The 13147-nt window shown below is 38.1% G+C and overlaps 1 pseudogene; it reads left to right on the top strand.

Moving 5' to 3' along the window:
* LOC149212960 (polygalacturonate 4-alpha-galacturonosyltransferase-like) overlaps positions 1 to 9893 on the top strand; it is an 84590-nt pseudogene extending 74697 nt beyond the window's left edge.
* The last annotated feature ends 3254 nt before the right edge of the window (positions 9894 to 13147 follow it).

Raw genomic sequence — 13147 nt, 5'->3', positions numbered from 1 at the left:
TTCGTCATATAATCCCTTGAGTCCGAAAAAGTATAAAACAATACAAAAGGAATGAATTTTCGGTACTTTTAACGAGCCGAACAAAACAAGCGCTCGATCTTTTTGTGTAATAATCCCTCAAGTCCAAAAAGATTAAAATCTAAAGGAGGGATAGCACTTCCGGTCCCTTTAATGAGCTGGAGAGGTCAATTTCTCGGCAATTTTTTCATATTTTACGAGTCAGTTGAAAAGAGCTTAAAGGAGACTCGTTTTTTGAGGAACGAGTGATAAATTTGGGTAGCAGCTAATTCCAGGTAAGGTTTGGAATTTTCCAATCACGGTAGTGTCACAAGGATGCCTAACAGGATCACTCTTTGCAGTTGTTCCTAAAAAATGGTAAACAATAAAATGGAGGCGAATGATCGGCCAATACAGAGTGGAGGTGATGATGAGAACACGACCAAGGCTTCAAAGGCTGATGATAATACATTCACGATGCTTATTTATCGAAAATTGGTTCATTTTTTAATGAGCTTAAACTCTGGGGGAACATTTGCTCATTGCTTATGTTTATTTTTTAACGAGCTTGAATTCCGCGTTAAAACTGCTCGATATAATGGTCATTGATTATCTTGATCTTACCATTGACAACTTTGTTCTTTCAAAGGTTGTACTGCCTGCTCAATTGCTTCATCAAACTAGTTAGAAACGGACAATATACGTTTGAAAATGAGTTAAAACACTAATATTTTACTTGAATTACGTGAAAAGTAATTTAAAAATTCTTTTTACCTCTCATTTTACCATTTCATTTGAACTTTGGTTTGTTGGAGCTTTGGAGGTGCTTTCCCCTTTGATTTTCACTAGTTGATTCCGAGAGATTCTGTGGATGATTCTCAGTGTTGTCTGGACTAGGTAGGAGCTAAACCTAAGCTCTTTAATTTCATCCGTTCCTTTTTGAATTCTGAGCATGTTTTTTGGCTTTTCTGAGCCTCTGGGGTTTGAAAAACCCGTCCTGGCTCCATCGCACCTCTTCTATATCGAAAGGTGCAATGCATGCTGGCTTGGCCATTGGCCAGTCAGCATGCATCCCACCTAGAACACTGTTGGGGGTGCAATGGGCGCAAAGAGGGAAATTTATGCACAGTTTCTCATGGAAATTTTTTCCTATTTTTTACCAAATCAGGATCATGTAACTTAACCAAAATAAAACTCCGAAAATCAAAAATTTATATATAACTGTTTATGGTTTACACATAATGTTCTGTAACCAAGACAAAATTGGTCAAATGACCCAAAACTCAAGATTCTAGGGGGCACCCTAGTCTAATGATGCTGGTGATAACAAGTCACTGCCTGTGCAATCATGCGTAAAAACCTAGTCCATTGACTCGGCACGCCGGTAGTATGTCACTGCAACCTCAGAGGCAGCTCGTCAGTCCTCACATCCGGAATACCAAGAGTGAGGCCTTCGGTATGATCCTGCAACGTTGAAAGAGTCTCAGCCACATCGAGGTCGCAAAGGACAGCCGTTCCCACAGCCTCTCCTGCTGTAGCGGCAGCTGGCACTCTCAGGCATACTACTGGCTGAATTGGTCCAACATCTCATGAGCACATGAGTTTTGATTAGTCTTGATGAGGTGGGGTTACATGTCATGAAATCAATGCCCCATTTGGTGAATGGCCTAACAGCAACTATCGGTTGCAGAGGTGCAGGTGGTTTTCGGGTTTTGCTATCGAAAATTTGACATGCATGGAAACTCCTGACTGTGGTTATGTAATCTTTGAACATTGTTGGCCAGAAGTATCTTGCTCATAAAAAAATTTGCGCCGTAATGTAACCAGATTGATGCCCCCCACACGCGCCTGAATGGCAATCATTCAGGACTTTCTCAGCCTCCTCATGGGTGAGGCACTTCCTCAGAACTGTATCGACACCACGACGATAAAATGTATCACTGACGATCATGTAGTCTTTTGATTGGTATCAAATACGTTTTTGTTCCGAGTGAGAGGTATTAGGCCTATATTTTTGGGTTTGGAGATAGATGATTATATCTCCATACCACGGGTTGCTTGAAGATATCAGAAACAAAGATTCATCCACGATGGTTTCTTCGGATGTTTCATCGTTGGACGATGATGGGAGATTGCATAGTAATTCCGCGAAAACCAGGGATTTCTTTGATTTGGATTTTACGAATTCCAGGTCAAACTCTTGAAGAATTGCTATCCATTTTGAATATTTGCCCGCCAGCAACTGTCGTGACAATATATAATTCATGGGGTTGCAATCTAACAAAATGGTAGTTTTTCGAAAGAGGACATAGTGTCGAAATCTCTGTATCGCTTGAACAGCTGCGAGAGCCAACTTTTCAACATAGGAATACTTGCTTTCTGTATCATTTAAGTTCCTACTCAAATAATATATAGGATGTTCAATTCCGTTGTCTTCTTGAACTAAAACCATTGCGATGGTTGTATCTGTTGCAGCCAGATACAGGTTAAAGTCTTTTTGATAATCAGGAGCATACATTAATGATGCTTTCATTAGGGATTCTTTTAAAGCATTAAAGGAAGCTTGTGCAACCTGATCCCAGACGAAGGGTAATTCTTTTTTCAATAGATGTGTATAACCTTTAGCAAGTTTGGAGTAATTTGGAATGAACCTCCTCAGAAAGTTTGCTTTCCCTTGGAGTTTCTAAATCTGAAGCAAATTTGAAGGTGGAGGCAAATTCATGATTGCCTGAACCTTACATGGGTCGACACAAATCCCATCCTTTGAGACTACAAAGCCAAGCAAATGACCAAAACTAACATAGAACACACATTTGTGTGGATTGAGTCGTATCTTGTAGTGTCGACAACGTAGAAATATCGCTCTCAAATGCTGCGGATGATCGGTCTGCTTTTGCGAATGAGCCGGAAGGTCATCGAGATATGGTTGAACGATGTTTTTGATGTCATGGAAGTCATAATTCATTTCCCTCTGAAATGTTTCCCCTGCATTCTTTAAACCAAAGGGTAATTTGCGATATACAAATGTGCCCCACGGACAAATAAATGCAGTATTTGACTGGTCATGTGGGTGGATATTTATTTGATTATATCGGGAGAATCCATCCATAAATGAAAAGATGTCACATCTGGTGCATTCATCAATTATCTAGTCAATAAAGGGTGTAGGGTAGTTGTCTTTTGGACAAGCTTGATTTACATCCCTATAATCGACGCACACTCTAATCATTCCTTGTTTTTTCATCACAGGAACAATGTTTGATGCCCAATTGGTTAGAGGAACCAGGTAAATAAAACAAGCGTGGAGAAGTTTTTCAACTTCTGCCTTGATGGCAGCGACTTTCTTGGGGTGCACCTTCCGTAGCCGTTGTCGTACTGGTTTGACATCTGGATACATCTTTATTTCGTGTTCAACTATACTCGAGTCAATGCCCGGCATTTCAACATATGACCAAGCAAAGAGGACATGCTTTCTTTACATGATCCGGTTACGGTAAATGCACTGCGGAACTATGGCATGTTCAAGTTTTTCCGCATCTCTTGCATGAGGCAACAAATCAACCTGTTGCAATATTTTCTCGATGCATGGGATCCTACCACCCAGGTGTTCCAGATGAGGGGAAATTTCATCCCCTTAACTGTCATGGACATCTATTTTCTGACCGGCTTATCAAGGCAGCGCGACCCTATCTCATTATCAGGTTCGGCCCGTGGGGGTGAATCTGTGAGAGATTACATTCGCAGGTATTGCAGAGAGGGATCTCAGCCGAGTAAGGATGGTAAGATCATTATCTGAGATGTCACTGACAGGTCCCTGAGGACCATTATGTTTACTTTTGCTAGATTGGCTGGTAGTGCGGCACTTCACGTGGCCAGTAGGTCTTATATGCAGTACGCCTTGGAATGCCTTGAACCAAGGGTGTTCAACTGGTGTGATGCAGTACTCTTTGTGATGAAAGAACAACTGACCAAGGTGAAAAATGGAAGGTTGAAGTACTTTGGATATGGTTCTATCTTGACAGCTTTCGCCTTGGAAAAGATCACGCTGATGCAACCGCTATATGTTTCACTTGGTTTACCTCCATTGACTGAGCCACGGATGCAGAGATGGGTTGACCTTATGGCCATACATGCTGGTCAGTCCCAGGTTTCCTTTTCTGATACCTTTTTTGAGTGGTTCAATCCTCAGGAGATGGTTTTTTCCAAGTATCCATATGCCGGTATGGACTTCCGGAGTGATCCGAATTTGGTACTGCCGGCTGGCGAGCAGTGGGGTGTCATCGGTAAATTCTCGGACCATATCTTTGTCTATCGTTCCCTTTTATAATGTTCTTGTGCTTTCTTCTATCAAGACTAATCAAAACTCATGTGCTCATGTAGATGTTGGACCAGTTCGGCCAGTAGTATGCCTGACACTGCCAGCTGCCACTCCAGCAGGAGAGGCTGTGGGAAGGGCTATCCTTCGCAACCTTGATGTGGCCGAGACTCTTTCAGCATTGCAGGAACAAATGAGATTGAAGACCCCGGATCTAGTTTCATCCATCCGAGCTGTGATATATATTCAAGAAAATAAAGACGTCAAATGTACATCATTACTGCACAGATAATCATCCAACCTAAGGAATGATGGCTCTACCAGAATCATCAGTCTACACTCATACAATTTTCTGTCTTATGTACATGAAAATGAATTTATAAAGCTGAGCATGGGAATGCCCACCTCAGCTAGATCATGAAAATATTATGAAGATAATGTATTGTATTGTATCTTATTACAGGTTGCCTTCCAGCTCGAAAAAACTTCAAATCCTCATGATAAAGCATTTCTAAGATTTTCATGAGGTGAAGAAGGGCTTTCTTGCTAAGAGGATGATGTTGGGTCAGAACAATTGGTTGTAATCCTCTTTGCTATTCTTGATTATTAATAAAGCTATTCAATTTTTCCTCCACATTCTTGTATGATTGATGATATATGCATTTGTGTGGTCAATATATATCTGGTCCTATATTGTTTATGATAATAGATCTATGTTCTTGGATAGTGTTATGCTACTTTGATTCTACAGGTGCTCTTTGAAGCTAGGTAGACGAGGAAGCGAGTAGTAAAGATCTATCAGAAGGGAGAGGAATCAAGCTAGGAACCAAGCGCAAGACAGAGGTTGATCTCCTTTATTCCCCTCTTATCTATTTCTCATAAAGGAAAACGAAAGTAGTTTTAGTTTGTTTGTTTCTAAGGTAGCTACCAGCCTTAGTGGGACTAGAAGCTCTGCATAGACACTAGATTTCCTGGTAACAAAATGGAGACTCCGCTGAGGATCATGGAATCTTCAAAAAACTTCTCCTATGACACTTGCCTCTCTGCATTCGCCCAGGGATGAGTAAGAGATCATCAATCCCCAGTGGAGTCGCCATTTTGTTATCGGGAAATCTAGTGTCTATGCAGAGCTGCTAGTCCCACTAAGGCTGGTAGCTACCTTAGAAACAAACAAACTAAAACTACTTCCGTTTTCCTTTATGAGAAATAGATAAGAGAGGAATAAAGGAGACCAACCTCTATCTTGCGCTTGGTTCCTAGCTTGATTCCTCTCCCTTCTGATAGATCTTTTCCACTCGCTTCTTCATCTACCTAGCTTCAAAGAGAACCTGTAGAATCAAAGCAGCATAACACTATCCAAGAACATAGATCTATTATCATAAACAATATAGGACCATATATATATTGACCACACAAATGCATATATCATCAATCATACAAGAATGTGGAGGAAAACTTGAATAGCTTTATTAATAATCAAGAATAGCAAAGAGGATTACAACCAATTTTTCTGACCCAGCATAATCCTCTCAGCAAGAAAGCCCTTCTTCACCTCATGAAAAGCTTAGATCACCCAACACTATGATGTTACACCAAGAAACCAACAACACTTCCTTACAAGATACAAAATGCTAGCCTCTGGATCTCTGGGATGAGGGATCCATATATAGATGTTTGCAAGGGGGGTGAGTCAGCTTTTGAGATTTGATTAGTGTCCTCTCTATGATAGTTCTTGATTCCACTTGGAGATTGATGATCTCTTACTCATCCCTTGGTGAATGCAGAGAGGCAAGTGTCACAGGAGAAGTTTCTAGAAGATTCAATGATCCTCCACCTTGCAGATTGACCTTGTCATTTGTCCACTCTCGCCCATCGCACCCCATAGAAGGGCTTTTCAAGATGCATCGCACCTCCCGTGTGTATTTAGGTGGGATGCAGCGCACTTTGACCATGGAGCACGTGAGATGGTCCAGTTTTGACCAGTTCTGAGTAGTTTTTCATGGAGAACTTCTGGGAGATGCTGTAATCAGTTGACCTTGTTCTTTTAGGGGTTGGAACAACACTTTTAGGGACTTAAGAGCCCTTGGTTTTTGGATATTTATGATTGGGGTTGCAATGCCCAAAAATGTCTATAACACTACTGTAAGGTAATGTCTAGTCAAACTCCCAGGAAAATGGTTGTTATAATGCAGACCATTTGCAGCTTGAAGAAATTCCAACAAAAGTTTCACGGAGGGTAAAATTATTTGCTGCACTAGATTGCTACTTTTTGTTCTCATGGAAAAGGGAATTGTTGTATTATTTTCCAAAATCCTTTTTGAATGTTACTTCTCCAATAGAAAATTTTTATATTGCTTAGATTTAGCATAGTATGCTTTAATTTATAGTAGTTTAATGCTTACATCAATTGAGACAAAAGAGGAGGGAGAAGAGGTCAACAACACTGATTCAACAGGATGAAGAAAAACGAGTTGAGCTTGAAAACGCAGCAATTAAATGTTCCAACGGGGTAGATTCTGTTGTTGTGGGAAAATAAATCATTTGGAGGTGGGAGAATGAGGATGAGAATTCTGACTCCATTGTTAGATTGATGTGAGACCAACTGATCATGGCTAGGGTGTATTCAAGAATTTCCCAGGCTAGGAATAATCTTGATTTATACTATGAATTGATGCTTCGTACTAAAGAATGTCAGCGCACATTGGGTGAGTCTAATGAAAATTCTGATCTACCTCAAAGGTAATAGTTTTCACATTGGCTGCTTCTAAATCAAGAGTAGTAAGTGCTACCATTTGCATTTAGTGTTCAGATCTTTTGTTTCTTTTAAAGCTGCAGTCTGTGTGTCAATCTTTCTGCTTTTCATTCTCTTTTTCATAGCCGATAATTGATATGAATGTTTCAGTGCACCCTAGAATATCAAGCCTATGGGTCATGTCCTATCTAAGGTTAGAGAACAATTTTATGATTGTGAGACAGTAACAAAGAAGTTGCAAGCCATGCTTCAGTCTGCAGACGAGCAAGAAAGGACCTTGAAAAAGAAAAGTACATTTTTAGGTCAGCTGGTAGAAAAGACTGTTCCCAAGGGCCTACATTGTCTGTCCATGCGATTGACCATGGATTATTACTTCCTTGCACTTGAAAAGCAAAATTTCCTAAAATGGGCAAGTTGCAGGATCCACCTCTTTATCACTATGCATTATTTTTTGAAGATGTATTGGCTGCATCTATGGTTTTGAATTCAACTATCATGAATGCTAAGGTGAAGTGTTATTAATTTAAAATACTCTAAAGTTTGGAAGTCCAACAGTTTTGCTGCATTTTACATTTAATATTTGGATCTCATTGTAGGTGATTTACTTGTGTTTGGAGGAACCTCAGAAACATGTATTTCATCTCGTCATAGACAAGTTATATTTTGGGGCCACGAAAATGTGGTTTTTACTTAATCCCCCAAGGAGAGTTGCGATACATGTAGAAAATGTTGATGATTTTAAATGGCTCAATTCCTCCTATTGCCCTGTGCTTCGCCAACTTGAATCTACAGCTATGAAAGAGTATTATTTCAAGGTAGATCACTCAACTACACTCTTAGCACGTTCCTCCAATTTGAAATATATAAATCCAAAATATTTAGCTAAATCATCTTCGTTTCTATATTCCACAAGTTTATCCCAAACTGGAAAAGATCCTTTTCTGGGATGATGATATTGTGGTGCAGAAATATTTGACACCCTGGAAAATATAGCATTTGGAGGTGGGAGAATGAGGACGATAATTTTGACTCCATTGTTAGATTGATGTGATACCAACTGATCATGGCTAGGGTGTATTCAAGCATTTCCCAGGCTAGGAATAATCTTGATTTATACCATGAATTGATGCTTCGTACTAAAGAATGTCAGCGCACATTGGGTGAGTCTAATGCAGATTCTGATCTACCTCAAAGGTAATAGTTTTCGCATTGGCTGCTTCTAAATCAAGAGTAGTAAGTGCTGCCATTTTCATTTGGTGTTCATATCTTTTGTTTCTTTTAAATTTGCAGTCTGTGTGTCAATCTTTTTGCTTTTCATTCTCTTTTTCATAGCCGATAATTGATATGAATGTTTTAGTGCACCTAAGAAGATCAAGGCTATGGGTCATGTCCTATCCAAGGCCAGAGAAATTTTTTATGGTTGTGTGATAGTAACAAAGAAGTTTCAAGCCATGTTTCAGTCTGCAGATGAGCAAGTAAGGACCTTGGAAAAGAAAAGTAAATTTTTAAGTCAGGTGCCAACAAATTCTATTCCCAAGGGCCTGCACTATCTGTCCATGCGATTGACCATAGATTATTACTTTATTACTCTTGAAAAGCGATAATTTCCTAAAAAGGACAAGTTGGAGGATTCGACTCTTTATCACTATGCATTATTTTTTGACAATTTATTGGCTACATCTGTGGTTGTGAATTCAACTGTCATGAATGCTAAGGTGAAGTGTTATTAATTTAAATTAATCTAAAGTTTGCAAGTCCAACAGTTTTTCTGCATTTTACATTTAATATTTGGATCTCATTGTAGGTGATTTACATGTGTTTGCAGGAATCTAAGAAACATGTATTTCATCTCATCACAGACAAGTTAAATTTTGGGGCCATGAAAATGTGGTTTTTACCTAATCACCCAGGGAAAGCTACGATACATGTAGAAAATGTTGATGATTTTAAATGGCTCAATTCCTCCTATTTCTCTATGCTTCGCCAACTTGAATCCGCAGCTATGAAAGAGTATTATTTCAAGGCAGTTCACTCGACTACACTCTCAGCACATTCCTCCAATTTGAAATATATAAATCCAAAATATTTATCCATGCTAAATCATCTTCATTTCTATCTTCCACAAGTTTATCTGAAAATGGACAAGATCCTTTTCTTGTATGATGATATTGTGGTGTGGAAAGATTTGATGCCCTTGTGGTTAGTAGATCTTCATGGAAAGGTTAATGGTTCAGTGGAAACTTGTGGAGAATTCTTTCGCTGGTTTGACAAATACCTTAATTTTTCCAATACGCACATATCCAGGCACTTTGATCCTAATGCTTGTGGTTGGGCATATGGGATGAATGTATTTGATCTCAAAGAATGGGAGAAACAAGATATAACTGGAATATATCACAAGTGGCAGAACACGGTAAGTGTGTAGTGTCGTTTATTTATGTTAATTCTTTTGATTCTTACTTTAAAGTATTTGAAGTAAATCCAAAGTAATTAGCTAGAAAACTTAATGGGTTTTTCTGTGTGCGATTTCTAAGTTTTTCTTCTATTGTATGTCAGAATGAGGATAGAATGTTGTGGAAGCTTGGAAAGCTACCCCCTGGATTGAACGTTTTATGGCTTGACCCATCCTTTGGACAAGTCTTGGCATGTGCTAGGTTTAGGATATAATCCTAGCGTGGATTGTTCAGAGATTGGCAATGCAGTTGTTGTTCATTACAATGGGAACATGAAACCTTGGTTAGAGCTGGAAATGGTGAAGTGCAGGCCTTACTAGAGAAAATATATAAATATGATCATCCTTTCTTACAACAGTGCAATATAAATGAATAGGTGTGACCTCAATATTCATTCTCCAATAGATTGTCAAATGTAAAGTGTAAAGGCCCTTGATTCTGGTTGACAATTCATTCTAATTCATTTGTTTTTGGAGTTCCACAGAAGGTTTCTAGTTTATGGCTTAATGAGTCAAGTTTTTGGAGGTGCAGTGGCCTAGCCAAGTTTAAGATTTACAAATTTTATGTCCTCATTGTATTCCTTCATAGTTGGAAGTAAACTCCTATATAAGTATTCTTTTCTTTGTTAGTTAATATTTCTCTTTCATCAAGTAATTACACAAATTGTTCTTCCAAGAACACAAGGAAGTACGAGACACAAAGATTTAGGCTTTCAAGATAGGGAAAAACCTCTCAATAGGGGAAAACCAAACAATCCTCCTCTTATTGAATTTATTCAAAATGAGATATCCAACACAAGACCAAAGAGTCCCTCCAAGTAAGCCCTCCTCTTTAATTCAAGGTTAATAGTTGAGTCTCTACCTAGTCAAAGTCAGAAGCAGCTTCTAAATTTCTGTCCTTATTGCAGGTTTAGTCTCTTATTATAACACACTGACTGCCAATTACAGATTCTTTGCCTTCTATTACTGATCTTCGACTACTATAGCAAACCCTTGACTCTTTACCACAAATATTTAGATCCTACTGCAAATAGGTAGCTTTAGATTGAGATTTGGCTTAGTCACAAACTTCGGCTTCTTCAAGTTTTGTAGACTTCTTTTTATCCTCAGTTTTTCTTCTCCCATTGGATTACAGATTTCGAGCTTTTTCTCTTTCTTGGTTGCTACCCAAAATAGGTCCAATATAGGCTCAAACACCTAGATATCATTCTCCATGAGCTTTGATTTAACTAAACAAAGAGTGACTATGCCTGGATTGTTGCCTTTGTAATGTTGAAATGTCTTTCAATATTTGCCTGTGATAAGATGTAATAGCCCTAATTGGACAACGCTGAAACTAGCTCAATTCAGTGTTTAACTGCCATGACCAATTCCTTCATTTTCCCATAGCAGCTATGCTGCAATAGTCTCACATGGAGCAAGGGTTAATTTGCACATGGGCACCTCTCTTTTGATAATGAAGGAAATGTGCTAGGCTCTCATCTAATATATGTTCCTAAGATATAATAAACTTATGATGTATGAGTTAACATCATTCTTACTCCTTAGTTATATTATATGTGCTCCATGTCTTTGTGCTCATGGCTGAAATAAATAACTCTCCATTGAATTTCTATTAGCATCATTCAGAAACTCTTGATTGATTGATGCTCTACTAAATGCATCAGCTCTGGGTTACTCATAATCCACTTTCTTGTTGAGTTAGAGATCAACTTCCACGGTTCTAGAGATGTTGAATTTCCTCAAGGAGTTGCTAATTTGGTTTTTGTACGACTGTTAAGAATTTCTCTCTCCTTACCTAAAGTGTTATTAAGCATTCTTGGGTGGATTTCTACTTACTAGAGTCGTTTCTGTCTCCCCTGGGCATTATTTTAATTTGCTGGGGTGAGTTTGAGCTCAATCTTGGTTTTCTAAGAGGCCATAGGTACTAGACAAGGCCATACATAACTATAGGAGATCATTGGCTTCCCAATTTCCCTTCATTCCCATAAATCCATCGAATACATGGGTGTTGAAATCTACAAGGCAAAGCATTCTTGATGTCTATTTATGGTAGAATGTAATTATATTATAATGTTGTTAAATTGAGATTCATTACTTGAGTGATTCAAATTATATGTTGTTCCATTGGTATTGGGAACCATTACATGAGAACCCATTAACTACAATTATTCACCAATAATATCCAGAGGTTGTTTTGTACTAGAATGATGATTGTCCAGTATGATGTATAATGAGGAAAAATCGCATTCAAGGGGCAGTGTGGATGAAAGTTGTACTGTAGAAAAAGAAAATACAATAGTATGGACAAATTCTGATGAAGAACATGCAACATTAGCCAACTTCGATGAAAACACAAATTGTGAACATTTTGAGCTGTCTAATTTCGCACTTATTGCATATTCAACTGGTGGATCTGTATCTTCTTGTATTGATAATATAGAATATCAATATTACATACAAAAATGTATACACACTTTTACCTTAAGGAAAAGTGTTGGGCAAAAGACCCTCAAGGAGAACTCCCCTGAGACAAGTATCAATTCAGTGAGCAAAAAATGTTGTAAAGATGCTAGTAGTCAATTGTCCAAGGGTGATTTTTGGATGCCCTCACAAGAACTAAAGATTGTATCCCACTATCCAAAGGATCTTCTCTCTACTAAAAAGGGTATGATAATAGATTCTTATGGGAAGAGGGCATAACACACTTATCTTTAGTTGGGAGTTTATCCATATTGCCCATGATGTAAATAGTTATAATGTCATGTTGAGTAGATTTTTGGCACACCTTTAAGAAGGTAAAATGTTATCCATTGAATTAGATATAGGATTATATTTGTCTAGCGGGGAAGGTTGATATAGTTTGAGCTTGTAGGAATTAATTATTGGAGAATACCCTATTGCAAAGGAAGCTTTGGGTTGAATGAAATTTGATGAACCTACTATAGTATATGTGAGCTAAATTTTTTATTTTTAATATATATCTGCCTTATACTATTTCTTATGATGGATGGCATATGATATGTAGGAAGCTTTTCACTCTATAGAAGATATTCATGGCCTTGTGTATGGTCAAGAAGATTCCTAAACCTCAAATGATGACAATATGCTATTCAAAGCTAACAAAGATATTTTGGATATTAGAAAGTCATTTGTATCATGCTTATGCATGGTACAAGCTCTATATTCTCCAGAAAAGCTACAATAAATACTTAGCATAGAAGGATTTGTAGTTGATGGCATCATTTGGATTGTTCGCTACCATTGTGAAATGGGATGAGGGAAATGTGTAGAAAAATCATATTCTAGAAACCATTTACCTTTGGTTGGAAGTTTACCCATATTGCTCATGATGTAAATAGTTATAATGTCATGTTGAGTAGATTTTTCGCACACCTTTAAGAAGGTGTCACTATTGAATGGGGGCCAGAAACCTAAAATGTTATCTATTGAATTAGATATAGGATTATATTGGTCTAGATGGGAAGGTTGATATAGTTTGATCTTGTAGGAATTAATTATTGGAGAATACCCTATTGTAGACGAAGCTTTGGTTTGAATGAAATTTCATGAACCTACTATAGAATCTGTGAGCTAAATTATTTTTATTTTTAATATATTTTCTGCCTTA

Source organism: Pinus tabuliformis, chromosome 1_1, assembly GCF_031772625.1.
Source record: "Pinus tabuliformis cultivar Carrire ecotype Pingquan chromosome 1_1, CPIR1, whole genome shotgun sequence".
Taxonomy (NCBI): domain Eukaryota; kingdom Viridiplantae; phylum Streptophyta; class Pinopsida; order Pinales; family Pinaceae; genus Pinus; species Pinus tabuliformis.
This window is presented reverse-complemented; position numbering and strand designations above follow the sequence as displayed.